Genomic DNA, 17,313 nt, shown 5'->3' on the forward strand with positions numbered 1-17,313 from the left:
TGTATTCTGGGCGTACAAGCGACGTCACCACAGTAACTGCCATGGCATCTTGAATTAACAGTTGTAAACAACAGATGTGTATATGACTAGTCAGCTGTGAGCAGGCAGTGTTAAGTAGTGGACTTGTGGCCGTGGTTTGTCAACGTTGTGTCAGAAATCGCGTTTTAGCGACATCTCCAAATCAAGTGCTCGACACATCCCTCTAAATGTCTCTAAGAAGAGAAAAGTGTGTACAACGTTTGTCCCACACACCTAGACTCTTCAGCAAAATCATCGACACGTGGACACCTCCCACTGCTTGACTGAAATGCTAAATGTGGACAATACTTTCCTGGGAAACATCATCATGATGACGATATTTGGGGTTATCATTACGAACCTGCCACAAAATAACAAGAACTTCACAGGAAGGGTCAGTTCTTTGACGACACAAGCGACATTGAAGCCGATGTGACATGCGAGTTGAAAAATATCCCAAATAAGAACTTTTCTGACAGTTTCACGTGGTTGTTCGTACGTTCTGTGCGTTGTACTCAAATTATGGCGGATTATGTACAGCACCTAGAGCATTAAATCACCATTTAACATTTTTATACTTTTTATTAATGCATACTTGAAACTGTTAAGAGGTATGTTATTTAATATCGCATGAGAAAATGATAGATTTTAGTGAGGCACTTGACAAACTGACTCAGAAGTGTGTGTAGCACAGTGGTTTATAAGGAAGACGTGAACGCAGATAGTACTAAGAAACGAGTATGATTTACAACACTGTATGGGACTCATAGATCTCGAGAAAAATTTACTCCTCATTTTAATAAAATCTGCACTAACAGGCCTTCTGTTAAACAAAGGCCTAATTCCACCTGCATCACCACCGTGAAGAATATTATAGCTACAGCTTTCATTAAACCGTTGCCAAAAACTGCGAAATTCAGAATGAAAAAGGAGTCACGCAGATTTTCCACACGACGAGAACTGTTCTCAGCAGATTTCTCATTAACGTGACTATATTGTTCGTAGTTGCTTTACATATATTGAAAGTATTTTAATTTTAGCAGTTCTAGAGAAAAATTTCAGATACCGAAACTGGGAATACGAAGCAGTGCTATACGTTAATGTAACGTATCTAAACCAACATACGTTTGGTACCTTCAATAGACACATAAGAAGTTCAGCAGCAATTGAAGGAACTTCCCAAAGGAAGTAGGCCTGAAAATAAGTAATAATCCGATTAAAACTATGTATAAACAGTACATATATGGACAGTAAAATTTTACAGTCCAATAATTAAGTCACAGATCCAGTGGATGAACGTTTTCATTTAGGGAGGAGTGAAGTCAATGAGTGGATGGTTAGCTAAGGAAATTGACAAAAGACTAAATTTGGTCTGGTTTTCTTATCATGGGTTAAAAAAAATAAGTTTCGCGTGTGTAGAATGAAAAGATAATTAAAGTACCAGTGTTTATTAACGCGAAGGCCATTCAAAAAATAAATGCTGTTCGGCGACCATTGGATAGGTTAGGAATTACAAGGAAGGAAAGAAGAAGAAGAAAATAGTATAGAAGTGGGTGGATGTTAGATGCCCCAATGAAGTACTTCGCCGCATTCCAAGAGACAGGAAAAGTTCAAGACAGCAAAGCTAAGTAGATGATATTAGAAATCATGCATGAGCTATGTGGATGCATATCGTTGAAGACAGTAATTTATGGAAAAATCTATTGGAGGAGGTTAAATTGCATTTCATGTTAAATAGCTAAGTGGTATAATAATGACGACACATAAATTTAGTCAAGTGTGAGCATATCAAGGACGTTCAAAATCTGCACCCACACTGAGAAACGTGACAATACAAATACATACCGAGCGAGGTGGCGCAGTGGTTAGCACACTGGACTCGCATTCGCGAAGACGACGGCTCAAACCCGCGTCCGGCCATTCTGATTTAGGTTTTCCGTGAGTTCCCTAAATCGCTTCAGGCAAATGTCGGGATGGTTTGTTTGAAAGGGAACGGGCGGCTTCCATCCCCATATTTCCCTAAACATATGGACCGATGACCTCGCTGTTTCGTTCCTTCCCCCAAATCAACAGATCAATCAACCAACTATAAACACTGTAATCCACAACTGGCGACGAGAGCAGTGGAAAATAGCTGAACCATTTCTATATCATAAGAAACAGTGCATTGCATTTTACATGTGCAATCGAATCAATGTATAGTTGGGTATACTGAAGCATAATGGTCTAAGTTATACTCTTTGAGAATCCAGTTTCTCATGGACGTGGTGGAAAGATGACCTAAATCGAAACAACCGTTAGCTGTGTTTCACTTATCAACGACGAATATCTTGTTTTCAGTCAACTTACAATTTATTTTCTCCTTCTTCTTATTGCATTCGAGCGTATATGTCATCCGCTGTCTATAATTTTCTGTTCAGTTTCTAATGGTATCAATGTTTACATCTGGAGAGAGTTACTATGGAGTTCGTGGCGCGGTTAGGAGGGAAGGGCAAGTATTTGTATTCAAGCAGATTTCATTTGGACCATGTCACAAATATCTATCAATGAATTCTGTTGCCCTATATATCTCTGTCACTGTAGTGGACTGTTAAGGCAGCCAGTCCACAGTGAAGTAGCCGAAAGGGCACGCGTCAACTCACGCCGTCTGGCGTTAAGTCTGGAACAGGATTCGTAATGAATGTGATAAAGAAAAGAACATAGCTACTAGAACACTTAACTTTTATATTGTCCTTTGGTATACAGCATTCTGGATGATACAAGTGAGACTCTATCTTGAGGTACATGCAACGTTACAAATGGTTAATGGCGCCTTGCTAGGTCGTAGCCATTAACTTAGCTGAAGGCTATTCTAACTGTCTCTCGGCAAATGAGAGAAAGGCTTCATCAGTGTAGTCGCTAGCAACGTCGTCGTACAACTGGTGCGAGTGCTAGTCAGTCTCTCGAGACCTGCCGTGTGGTGGCGCTCGATCTGCGATCCTGACAGTGGCGACACGCGGGTCCGACATGTACTAATGGACCGCGGCCGATTTAAGCTACCACCTAGCAAGTGTGGTGTCTAGCGGTGACACCACAGTCACAATTCTCTACAGGCTATATCGATCTGTTTCCAACGACCTTTCCACAGTGATAACACTGCTTCATGTCAGATCACCGAAATTGAGCGCTGTCGACCTGGGATGGGTGACCATCCGGGTCTGCCAAGCGCTGCTGACAAGCGAGGTGCACTCAGCTCTTATGAGACCGTCTGAGGAGCTACTTGACTAAGATGTGGCTGCTCACAATACGAAAAATGACAACGGCTGGGAGAGCGGTGTGCTGACCACATGCCCGTCCGTATCCGCACCCACTGACGCCAGTCGGCTGCGGATAACACGGTGGTATGTCGGTACTGTTGGTGCTTCCGATACCTGTTCGAACGGAGCCTAGGTCTACCTGTTACGATTCTTAGAGCACATTACGGAATTGGTTTGACGCCTTTCTTCGGGATAACTTGGTAAGGACCCCTAAAACTGAAGCAGTCCTCGAGCGTACGTCGTTCTAGAGACGTTTCTACAGTTTACTTCATAGATGCATTGCATCTTCCCAAATTTCTGTTAATCAACCAAAATTTACATTCTTCTATGGTACAACAGATTTTTTGTATCGACTAAACGCTTTCTCTTTCGTTACAATTGCATCTGTCGCTAACGCTGACTGATGAGTCGAGGCGGCTTATATAAATGTTCTAATTTCTCTTCTAGAGGTTTACGTATTTTAAGTATCAGCTGCCGGCCGTTGTGACCGAGTGGTTCTAGGCGCTTCAGTCCGGAACGCCGCTGTTGCTATGGTCGCAGATTCGAATCCTGCCTCGGGCATGGATGTGTGTGATGTCCTTAGGTTAGTTAGGTTTAAGTAGTACTAAGTCTAGGGTACTAATGACCTCAGATGTTAAGTCCCATACTGCTTAGAGCCATTTGAACCATTTTTTAAGTATCGGTGTAGATGGAGTCCGGATGCCATCAAAGTTCTTTTCAAATCCCTTTCAAGTGTCAGATGGATATTAGCCTAAGCATACGTGGTTCGACCAGGCCTCACTCACTTTCTGACTCGCGATACATTTTACGAATTGCTGTCCAAAAACCTAGGAATGAGCTCAAAAGCACTCTGCTTGGTTGCAGTTACTTTTATGGTATTTTGGCAACGATTCTTAATATTACTACTAGTGGAGCTATAAGATGGTTGCTACAGATTTAATTCTCAGCCGATTTTAAGCTATAAGGAATAACAAGTCCTTCTTGTGGTGAAAGATCTTTTTACATAGATCAAGTTCCTCACAGCGCTTAAGTAAAACTTCAACTGTGTATCCTTGCCAAAAATTTAAATTTACTTATACGTCATGACGTCTTTCTGCAGGCTTTCGAAATGGTCACCCATGTCCAAAAAGAATATTGTTAATATTGACTAATACAGGGTGGTTATAAATAGTCTGAGAAGCTTGTAAGTGTGTTGCAGGTTATGTTGTGCTAAGAAATAATCATGAAGCAAAAAAATTGATTGGTTGCATCGTTTCCGAGTTAATTAGCCTTGACGTTAAAAAATCAGGCCGTTATGCTCGCAAATTCAAGCGATCCGCCAGATACAGCTAATGTCAGTTGTTCTCGTAACGCAGATGATAGCGCAGAGACAGCTCAGCCTTTGGCTCGGGTTGGATCGTTACTGCCATCCCATGTCCAATTTTTGTATCGCTCTAGAGTTCTGTTTTAGGAAACAAAACGATTGTCAACCTTGGCGACATAGTCTCTGGCGGGCCGCAAGAATTTGCACGCTCAACGAGCTGATTGGCTAAGAAATTTGCTAATTAACTCGGATACGGAGCAAAGATTCGAATTTTTCTCTGAACAGTTATTTGTTAGCAAAACCTACACTGCAACACCTTTACACGCTTTTCAAATTGTTTCTGACTACCCTGTATATTAGATGGATTTGTTGGCATCTGTTCCATTAAGCCTTTTGCCACTGGGATAGTACGTGTCCTTTTATAACTCATCATCATTTTGGTACAAATAAAGTCTTTGTTATACGGTTACTAGATTACGAGTTATCTTCCCTATTACAGTGAAGTAAAATCTGTCTGTTGACATCACAAGTGAATAAGACGCATAAGATCGGAGAGTAAGCCCCATAAGATACGTGTATGTGTACAACAGGGCAGTAGTCTTAGAAATTTTGAAACGGTAATTGCACTAAACGCTGTCTTCTAAAATTACTTTGAATAATTATTTCATGATGAACCCAAATGAGGTGCAAATGACTGCAGAAACACAGTTGACCTCTTGGTAATAAATAATCTCAAGCAAATAGGGAGCATAATGATGGATACAGGGATTAGTAAACACAAGGTCGTTGGAGCGAAACTGAATGCCGTAATATCCAAATTCACCAAAAAAACGTAAAATAAATCTTTTTAAGAAAGCAGATAAAAATTTGCTTGACGCCTTCCTACGTTTCAGTCTGCATTTCTTCCAAACTAAGCATATAACCATAGACATATTTGGCTTAGATTCAAAGAAACCGTATCGACGACAATTGAGAGATTTATACCATATAAATTAACAACAGACGAAACTGTTTCGATATCGTACAGAAACCACGTCAGTACACTGTTGCAGGAAGAACGCTACAACAATGCCAAATTTGAAAGAACACAGTATTCCGACAATGAAACACTGTCTCAAAATCTGAGCGAAAATGCAAATTCTGGTCGTTCAAAAAGTGCACCAGTAGCAAGACGCAGTCAGTACCTTGACTGCGCGGTAGTGATAATAATGTTACCAGTGACAGAGCCATTAAGGCGGCGTTACTAAATTCGGTTTTCCGAAGTTCCTTCTCCAAAGAAGACAAAGTACATCTTCCAGAATTAGAATCAAGTAAACTGCCAACATGACCGACTTAGAGCTAGATACTAACGTGTAGCATACCAAGGCACATTACATAATAAAGGAGAGCATTCCGGCCCGGAAGTATACAAATTAGATTCCTTGCAGAGTAGGCTGAATGCTACTACCATTATCGAGCTACAAAAGATTAAAGACCTAAGAAAGTTTAAGTAGTTTACTCACCAAATCTTAAAACTTGCTAATCAAGTTTCACTGTCCAGTATCAATAAAACCTATGTCTAATCGGGGCTTCACCTGTCAAATAGACTCAATAAATTATACAATGACGTCAGTTCTAGTTGACAAGCGGCGCTAGTCTGGTGGCTCTGCCTTCAATGTTTTTTCTTCATACTTATAAAATGTCAGACAGATCTTAGATTAGAAATTGTCAAAATCAGGATACAAAACACGGTTTAAATAAGTTTAACAGTGCCTACATAAAGTTAACTTTATAGGTGTTCGCAATTAATCAATGCAAAGTTCACTTAATTATGACAAGTATTCGTTCAATTTGTTTCACAATAGGATCTATACGGCAGCTGTATAAACTTTATTATTAAATGCATTTAGGATCTGTATAATCTTGTGATTATAACAATTCCACTGACTCGTATAATTACACATCTCTGAAAAAATAGAGAATGTCATCTGAAGTAAAACACAGCCAAAGAATATGCTAGTTTACAGTGTTTTTAATTTGTGGGACAAGCGTAACTATAAAACTAAATACAACTTCTAAAATCACATCATGTTAACGCTAAATTTATTAATACTGAAGTTTACGATTTTATGAAATGCATTTTAACTATTGGCTGTTAAGTTTCCCATTAGTCATCTACAGGGTTCGGATATTAACTGTCATCCAGGTAGGGACTCTAAATGATGACTAATGGGACAAATAAAGAGCTGATGGCCAAAATGCATTTTATAAAATACTTGAAGTCTGTTGACCCTCGCCTTATCGAAACAATACAAAGTTTATAAGGCTGTCGTGTACATAGTATTTTTAAGCAAACTCAATCAATTCTTGTTACCAAGTTTAGGTGAACTTAAAACTGACTGACTGCCATAATCGGGAAAGCTACTTTTACGAATGTCAAACTACACTCATCAAAATTTTTATTTTCTAATTACACTTTGAATGTTTTTCGCCTAAGACTATCTGACATTTTGTAAGTATGAAGGGAAAATAAAACTGAAGGCAACGTCCTCAACGCTGGCACTATCTGCCGGCTGGAAGTTACGTATTTGTATAATTTTTTAACTAACTTGACAGTTGACGCCCTACTTAAGCATAGGTTTCTTTGACACTAACGCTAAATCTTGGTTTACAAGTTCTGCGCTTGGGGTGTGAGGGGGCTGAACATTTCAAAGTTTTTTTAATTTTTCGTCTTTTGTGGTTTGATAATATATAGCAACCGCGTGGCGTTCTTTACGTTACTGTAATGTGATGACTGCAGAAGGCGAAACGAGACAATAAATAAGGACATGTATTAAGCAATTTAGACGGTTATATTCAAAAAGTATTCACAATGATCGCGAAATCAGACGATAAATTTATTTCCTTCATTAATAGATTGTAAGACGGTAGCAAATATAGTTCAATGAAAGCTGTTAAAAGTAGCAAGTGCTTATAACGTAACAGAGCGGTTAAAGAAAATATAAACGGAAATGAAGCACTAGTAAGATGTCAACGTAGTTTTAAAATGTATTTATTAAAGAAATATATTGGGATTCTTTGTTGACCAAGAGTAAACTTGTTTCAACTTTGGCAATGGAAAAGAAACGTAAATAAAGTTATGCGATTACCTGGAGGAGGGCTGCTACAGGTTGAGTGTATTCATAAGGTTCCGCAAGCAGCGCCCTCGTTTTCTCCGGGGTACCTGCCTGTAGTCGGCCCTTTACTGCTTTCATTTCGTGAAAGAAGGATACTATAAAACTTCTCTTCTTCATCCGCAATATTTAAACGTATATTCTCCAACTTTATTCTTGAATTCTATTTTCTTGCCTGTCACAAAATCAGCTTTGGTTCTACAGTTTGTATGTCACTCAAAATTCCACCTATTTATTCTCGAATGTATTTGTTGTGTTTTTGATAGCAGCTTCTAGTTTCACCAACAGCTTTTGCTGCGTTTGACGTTGTATTTCATTGACTGTTCCACACACTAGTAAATGCAATACTTATCCCGTGAACGCTCCGAACAAGACGCACTGACGAGTAATAAATATAATCAGAAACTATGCTTACGAGTGAGAATGTCACGTTTACGTAAATAACTTCCCAACGGAAATTTCTCCAAGAGTAATGGGAATTACGTATTCCCCTTCACTTTGGACATTTATGTCGTTCCGAGGAACGAATGTTTAAGAAACTGAAGTTGTAACAAATTCGGAAAGCATTACACCTCCGAGTATGTCATCCCCTGTCTTCCTGTTACGGCTTAACAACTTTTGACAGATTTGCGTTTGGAAACGACTATAAAATATTGAGGCAGTGCCCGATGAAGGACGATATCGCCTTACGAGGTCGGTGAAGGAATCACAAGTTGAAACACAAATCTTGCTACATATTCTGTAGAACCGTAATTTCAACAATATGAGTGCAGATATAATGATTTGCAATGTTTTCTTTATCAGTAACTGTCAGACCATCATGTGACAAGAGAATAAATGATTTTTAGACGACCGATATTCTTGGGGTACTTGTTGGCTAATATGTACATAGTGCCTTGTTGGTTTGGATGTAGAAGCATTTTGAGTTCCTCACACAAATTAATGTTGGCTATTAAGATCACAAGTTCCACGAATCTGATTATCTACGCTCCTTGTATGTAGGCAATGCACCCTTTGCCCTGTCAGCAGGTAGATGTGCCTCAGATAAGATCAGCCTGTATCTACCTGTATGCATTACTTATTGGTAAGCCAGCTGTATTTGATTTGCAAACATTTTATTCTTAGTACTACTATAAAAATACATTGTCGCGCCGTTTCAGCCTGTAATTATGAATCCCTTCCTTTCTGACAAATTCATAGGCTTTACTCACATCAGTGACTATTATCAATGGTATACAAAATAATTGGGGAATGATTAAACAACAGATAATTGCACTATGAAGTTAGGCTGGTGAAGCTGATCGTGGATTGCCGAATGCATTTGTTTTCAGCTGAACGTGTGGAACATTTGGCACCAATTTGTCAAGGTATTTATGTGTAAGAAATCTGTAATTATCATACCTTTTTCTTGCCTCTCTTTTAGCATACGTTATCTAGAGGCCAATTATTTACTTATTTCCATTATGGTTCTAAACTGAACCGAATGAAATGCAGTACTCCACATGGCGTACTCCACACGAAAACGGAAAAGTCACCCACAAAGACTATCTGCTTAATTAAGAACCTTCACCAGTTTCTCTCGCCCCCACACAACTTCCTGTTGTTCTCAAAACAAAGCAAACATCAATTAAAAGCTGCGGGCAACGGAACAAATTGTCAGCGTCACGTCAGCTGTAACGGCCTTGCTACAGCCAAATGATATACGAACCAACATTTTCTTGATTACAATGAGAGAGAAGTCTTTACTTCTTCCGCGTCTTTCTTTTCCTTATTCTTATTCTATTTGAAGTTGTCCACACTGTCATGTGACATCTTCTTTCAATTATTTAGGAGGCAGCAGCGAAAGTTAATTATTTTCCGGTTAAAAGGAGCAGACGGCGAAAAAAGAATGCAAATAATTAGCATTGGACGCCGCAGTAATTGTCGAAGCTGTTATTGTTGCTATGATGAATGACTCGTAATTACAGTAATAAAACGTGATGACGTGACGTACGAATGTGCTTCCGCAGCTGCTGGCTGTGCTGCTCTCACAAGGGGCAGGTTCCAGCTTCCCAGGTGGAAACACACACCTTTGCGTCTCTGAAAACTCCTCTGTTGCTACGGTTCATTACGTAAAATATGTCAGGGACACGTGGCTTTTTGTGGGTACCAACCCTACGAATCAAAATGATTTTGATACATCTGTCTTCTGCACTCCTAGATATGCTTCGACACACGTGTGCCATCATATGTGGGCTACATTGTCTTCTGTGAAAATATGGGTAGAAATGTAGACACTTTCAACAACTATTATTTTAAGCCTAAGATCGTATATGTGTATGTATTTCTGTCGTGGGTGCTCACCTTAATGTTTGTCAACACGTGCCAATGCCATACGGGACACTCTTTGGTAGACAATGTAGTCTAATAGAAATTAATATGTATTGTGATACTGAAGTTACCCAGTTTGGTTTTTGTGCTAAAAACTATTTTCACTGCAATTTTTACTAGAATGACAGCCTCGGACGTCCAAAACACGGGAAACGTGTTTTACTGAAAGCAGATTTATGAAAACTCAAATTTGTTTCTCAAACACGAAAGTAAGAGCTGCAACATGCCTCAAGGTGATATACTACGATTAATATTAATAGTTTCCCCGAGGTTATAGTATCTCTTTGTAGATTCACACTGTGGTGACTGTCTAATTTTCTTTTTAATGATGCATATCTGCGAAAAGAAGATTGTTTATGATTATGCGACGTGTTGACGCAAACTCCTTTAGATCTTCCGCTATGGATAAGTAGATCTACCCAAAAAGCATACCGTATCACCCGCAATGACGCTTTGACATGGTTTATTGATTAGACTTGCTACTATCTGTGTAGACGTTTTATTAAATAAATCGAATACGTGAAATGTATTCGAATACGAACAACCATCAGCTGTACGAGGGAATTACGACAGTGAGAATTGGTACCGGTGAGGTATTTGAACATGGATATCCCGCATTAGGTGAACAGTCGCCGTAAGTGCTTTCTTATTATACTTTTATTTTTTCTTTGTTTTCTTATATATATTTTCCACCTCAGCCGTTGTCCCCTGTCACCCATACTACCCCCAAAAACCTACCTAACCTAAAAACGAAAACAAAGCTAGTGTCACCGCCACTTTCACCCTAAAGCTAACTAGGACGGTCGTGTGCCACCACTTCTGGCTCCGCCCACGAACAAAAATTAAATATGTCTCTGAACATTGTGTTTAAAAAAAGAAAAGGGTGTTGCAAGGGGTACAATACTTTACTATATTTTATTTGTGGTAAATTTTGTTCTTATGGTTTTATTTGTAATTCTTTTTGTTCTACCTCTCTTTTTTCTCTCTCTCTTCTTTTTTTTGGGGTGGGAGGGGGAGGGGAAATGTCCACAGCAGCCAAACGGCAGGATGTCCTGGTCCTCTTCTCGTTCAGCGTTGATGTCTCTCATCAGTCAATGATGTGCAATATCTCAGTCTCTCCTCACACCTGATACACCCCAATGGTGTGCATGGTGCGTAAACAACGACCTCAAGTAATTCGCAAAGAGCGTACCATACGATGTTTTGCGCCGTAAAATCGTGTAGTTACTCGTTAAACAATGCCAGAAGTCCAACAACCTGCAACGCTCTCATTAAATAAGTATGAAAATGCCATACCCTTAACCCACCCCGAGGCGTTAGGACGAGTAGCAGGAAAGTAAGTAACATCGGGATGGATCAGTTCGGTGGGCTCTACGGACTGAGGCGTCCGTCGCAGCAACAATGCCAATATGCGCCGTGTGAGGGGCCAGCAGTCAGCAGTCGGTACGCGTACCACAAATTAAACGGTGCATATCGGTGTCGATAGCGGCGCATCTGGGGCAGAGAGGATCCTCGGCAACATGTATCATGAGTAGACGTTGTTGGGTGGGGAATTTTTAAGTTGTTATCACATACCACAGCGCCCTGACCGTGGTGGGAAGGAAAGGCGAGTGTATGTTACGCCACACCCGCCTCCACTCAACTGCTGAATGTCGGCGTTCAACCACATTAGCAGGCAGCGTCCGTTGAAAGTAGCGGTAGAAGTCCTTGGTTCTAGGATTCCGCGTGGTCGGCAAGACATCCAAAAGATAACTCATGTCGACCAGATAGGTGCGAATGTGACATAGTGTTGGCGTGATATGTCCAACAGGAATCGGCGGACGGAGGGATTGAAGCACCACCTCCTGAATCAGTGTACCAGGGAGGGTGTCCTTGTCCGAAGTACACAGGCGATGCATCGTCCCCAGGAACAGAGCGCGCGCCCTAGTGTGCACATTTATCATTGCTATGCCGTCTGCATGTGTGGGCAACGTTAACGTCTCGTAACGGTTCTTGAACACCCTACCCTCGCTGACGAAATGACCAAAGACCGCCTGGAACTTGGCAGCTACCGTAGCATCCATCGGAGGGGCGTGTATGTAATGATTAAGTTTCGGAGCGTGGTAGACGTTTACAAAATGTACCGGCATGATCAAGTCAAGTGTTCGAAAGATGGAAACAAACTTGCGTACGGATCACATTAAGTAGTCTGCGATACGTATCTGCCGCTGTACCCTGCACGTTCCCATTGAAGGTCACTCCCAAACACTGGCGTACTCATATGCAATCCTCTGCCCACATCCATGTAGTGCGACTTTCGCAGGTTGACATGGCTCCCGGCCACCTCTCCGTATTGCTGAAGCCACGCGATCGCCGTACATATATCTTCTGCCGACCTAATCAAGAATACTACATCGTCCGCATAGGCACAACATTGAAAATGCACATCGCGGAGGCGAATGCCCTCCAAACGCTGTCGTAGACCATAAAGTGCAGGCTCGAGGGCGTCGGCGAAGAGAAAGGCTTTCAGGGGACATCCTTGTCGCACTGAGCGCTCAATAGTGAACGGTGACGAGCGGTAACCATTGACCAGAACTGTTGAAGGGGCTCCGTGGAGGATACGGAGAAGAACATCTGCTGATACTGGGAAAGTCCCATCTTCTCTAAGACAGCCTGCAAGAAATGGTGCTCAACTCGGTCAAATGCGTGGTCTAGGTCAACTGCCACGAGGGCGCCTTCTACGCGGCATACCGACATGAGCACCACCACATCTCTATAAGAGCTTAACGCCGTGTGTATATTACTGCCACCTCCGAGACATATTTGGTCGGCATGTATGGCACCTTTGACAATAGCGAGAAGGCAAGCACGAAGAATGGGAGCGAACAGCTTGTAATCCGAATTCAACAACGCCAACGGCCGGAAGACTTGCGGTCTGCAACCCCCCGTTTGGTTTTGGCACAAGGATGATCATGCCTTCCAAAAATTCGGCGGCGACGCGAAAGTCCGCATCGAGGAGTTCGCAGCACATCTGCCGCCTATCTTCCCCTATCAGGTCAGAAAAGGTGCAATAAAATTCAAGCGGAAGACCATCAGGTCCAAGTGATTTGTTTCTCGTGCCCCGCGAGAGGGCCATGTGCATTTCTTCCCACGTGATGGCCTCCAACAATGTGGCGTTGCCTTGCGCCCTACCCGAAGGGGGCCGGTCGTGCAGGACGTCCTCAATGTCATTGTCACGCCGTTGATCTGCTAGATAGAGTGTGCGATAACAATTTGTGAGGGCACGGGATATGGTGTTGTGTGTTGGGTTGGGTTGTTTGGGGGAAGAGACCAAACAGCGAGGTCATCGGTCTCATCGGATTAGGGAAGGACGGGAAAGGAAGTCGGCCGTGCCCTTTCGAAGGAACCATCCCGGCATTTGCCTGGAGCGATTTAGGGAAATCACGGAAAACCTAAATCAGAATGGCCGGATGCGGGATTGAACCGTCGTCCTCCCGAATGCGAGTCCAGTGTGCTAAGGTGTTGTGTGTCTCTGCGCGTTGCGCGTCATCAGAAATGACTGCCGTGATGAGTCGTCTCTTACGGTGTCTCCGTTCTCTGACGATGTGATAAAGAGCGGCACGTTCCTCTGGGGTGGAATCTTGCAGTCTCGATCGAACCCGCATGCCGTCAAATTTGTCAGCCGTGATCTGCAGAAGCCGTGCCTGTGTCCAGTGGACGGCCATTTGGCGCTCTGGCGAATGTTGTTGCGACGCTAGTTCCCGCAAGACCGTGTAGAAAAACTCAGAGGTGGATCGGAGCCAAAGCGCCCTGTCTCGTCCATTTGCCATGAGCGTGCGGCGAAGAGGGCTGGTTTGGCGCAGTATATCCGCCATCGTGTCGTGGAATCGTAGGTATGACGCCGTCGCTCACATCTGTGCCAGTTATCAGTGACGGGAACACGGCAAGCCTCTTCCCGGAGAATGTTAACGTTAAGAGTCCAAGTTCCTCTACTACGGCCCGTCTGTTGTCGTAGCAGAGTCACTACGCAAATGAAGGTCTGATGGTCGGTGAATGCAGTGGGCCACAGCTCAGCACCGACAGTTGCTGCCCGAAGACCTGGGGAGACATAAATCCTGGACAACCTGTTGACCGAGTGGCTGGTGAAGTGTGTACATCCACGTCGGTCACTGTGGATTAGCGTCCATATATCATGCAAAGCGAGATCTCTTACCGTAGCATGAAGGGCTGGACGTGGGACATGGTGAGGGATCTGATACTCAGGGCATAAGACGCTGTCAAAGTCCCCGCCGACCACCAGGCGATCTGTAGCGCCTTGAAACAATGGAGCTACCTCAGTGGAGTAATAGAGTGTTCGCTCTCTACGCTTCGCGCTCGACGCAGTGCGCAGATCCTTCACTATGGGGCTACACTACAAAAGTAGAAGAAGAGCTGTCACGTTTTCTAAATTCGGTCAACGAGAACGATGGAAATGGGGAAGGGCGGTCGTGTGCCGTTTCTGGATGTCTTGGGCAGTCGGAAATTGGATGGTGCGTTGGGACATTCCGTTTGTCGTAAGCCCACACATACAGACGTGTATTTGCAGGCGTCGAGCTCTCACCGCCCATCACAAACAACAGGAGTCCTTCGAACGTTGGTGCACCTGGGACGTGTTTTGTCTGATGGAGACAGCTCTGCAAAGGAGCTGGAACACTTACAGTCTGTGTTCAAAGGTAATGAATGTCGTTCTCGCAGATCTGCACAGCCTTAAGGAGGAAGCAGGGTGACCACTCACCAGTCTAAGTGAAAAAGGAGCGGTTTAAGTCCAGCGTGTTCCTGCCACATGCCGGGAATGTTTCGTGGAAATTAGGCAGAATGTGAAGGAAACATCATGCCAAAGTAATTTTCCGCCCACGTAAAAGACTCGTACTCTTCTCGATTCGGCAAAGGATGATCTGGCATTGCTGATGGCTGTAATCTAGAGAATACATGGCCAGTGTGACAAAGCCTACTACGGTCAGAAAACGTGCACAGTGCGTGAAAGGTGCGTTGACCATGATCGCCACACTCGCCTTTCGCAGGGCATAAATCAGCCATAGCCGAGCATTCTATCTACAGAGGACATTCCGTGGATTATTCTGCCACGGAAATCTTGGCTTCGACGAGATCCTTCTGTGATTCAGTTATTAAGGAATCTATGGAAATACGTTTAGCAGAATATCTTCTTAATTATAATGTCGACATGATATCTTTAATACCTACGGAAAGGGAACATTTTATGACTAGTGACACATCTAGCGGCAATGAATATTATAAATTTGACATCTGGATTTTATCCCCTCAACCCCGCATTCCGACTGAGAGTGCTCATGTAGTACTATCATTACGCATGCGCCAGCGCGCCATAAATTGAGCTACATTTGAAGAGGGCGAGAAACTCGACAGATGTCGCTCAGGTAGCGGCTGCCTTTGCGGGTGCGTCTCCGCGCCTGTTTTTTGGTATAAAGTTAGCGATGTGAACTAGCTTTCCTGAAGATGGCTCAATGTCAGTCGAAATATCGTGGTGAGGTGTCGACGATATCCAGCTGCAGTCCAGAAACTTCATAGAATATTCTTTACGATGGGATAATTTCAAGAATTACACCCTCGATACGTTGGCGAAAATACATGTTTAATGTTAGTGGTGTGCATAAAACGTCGTCCGAAATCGTACCGAATGCTTTCTCTGAAAGTTACTTTGAACAATTAGTTCAGGAGCCCACCAGAAGTGTAAATGATGGCGAAATCATACTTCACCTCTTATCTACAAATGACCCTGAGCAAGTAGGGAGAATTATGACGAAAACAGAGATTTGTGGTCATAAGGTCGTTGTCGCAAGACTGAATACTGTAACATCCACATGGACAACAAATAAACACGAAATATATATATTTAATGAAGGAGATAAAAATTCGCTTGACGCATTCCTAGGAGACAATCTCTACTCCTTCCAATGTGACTATGTAAGATTAGACGAAGTGTCCTGCGCGGGGTAGCCGCCCGGTCTTAGGCGCCTTGCACGGTCCGTGCGGCCCTTCCCGTCGGAGGTTCGAGTCCTCCCTCTGGCATGGGTGTGTGTGTTGTCCATAGCGTAAATCAATTTAAGCTAGATTAAGTAGTGTGTAGGCTTAGGGAACGATGACCTTAGTAGTTTGGACCCATAAGACCTTACCATAAATTTGAACTTAGAGAAAAAGTATGATTGCAATTCAAAGAAATAGTATCAGCGGCAGCTGGGAGATATTTACCAAGTAAATTAACAACAGCAAGTCCTGACAAAATAGGTCAGAAAATTTTTGCGGTAGCGATGAATTAAGCATCTCCAAGACTGACAAAGTTTTACTGAAGTCCAAAACTTATGGCGAATAGCAAGACGAGATGCTTTTAATAGTTTCCACAACGAAATAATATCTCGAAAACTGACAGAAAATCCGAAGAGGTTCTGTTCGTATGTAAAGTACTACAATTGCGAGGCACAATCAACTCCTTCACTGCTTGATAGGAATGGTAATGTTATTGATGACAATGTAACTAAAGCAGGCTTACTAAACACGGTTTTCAGAAATTCCTTAACCAAGGAAGAGGAAGTAAATATTCCAAAATTCGACTCAAAATCAACTGCCAACAGGAGTAGCTTAGAAGCCGATATCCTTAGCGTAAGGAAGCAGCTTTATTAACTTAATAAAGGCAAGGTCTACGGTGCAGATAATATACCTGGCAGGTTCCATTCAGAGTATGCTGATACAGTATCTCCATATTTAGCAATCTTACACAACCACTCGCTTGTCGTAAGATCCGTACCTAAAGACTGGAAAGTTGCACAGGCCACAATAATTATCGAGAAAGTAAATGCGAGTAATCCGTTGAGTTACAGACCCATTTCGTTAACGACGTTTGGCAGTAGGATTTTGGAACGTAGGTATACTCTGTTTGAACATTATGAATTACGTAGGTGGTAACGATTTATTGACAAATAGATATCATGGATTCAGAAAATATCGTTCTTGTGAAAGACAACTCGCTCTTTATTCTCACGAAGTAATGAGTGCTGTCGACAGGGGATCTTAAATTGATTCCATGTTTCCAGATTTCCAGAAGGCTTCTAATGAAAGGGCGTCCCTACGGAGTATAGTCTTAGTTGCGAGACTGGATTCGCAATTTCCTTTGAGAAAGGTC

The sequence above is a fragment of the Schistocerca nitens genome, chromosome 3, assembly GCF_023898315.1.
Source record: "Schistocerca nitens isolate TAMUIC-IGC-003100 chromosome 3, iqSchNite1.1, whole genome shotgun sequence".
In the NCBI taxonomy this organism is placed as follows: domain Eukaryota; kingdom Metazoa; phylum Arthropoda; class Insecta; order Orthoptera; family Acrididae; genus Schistocerca; species Schistocerca nitens.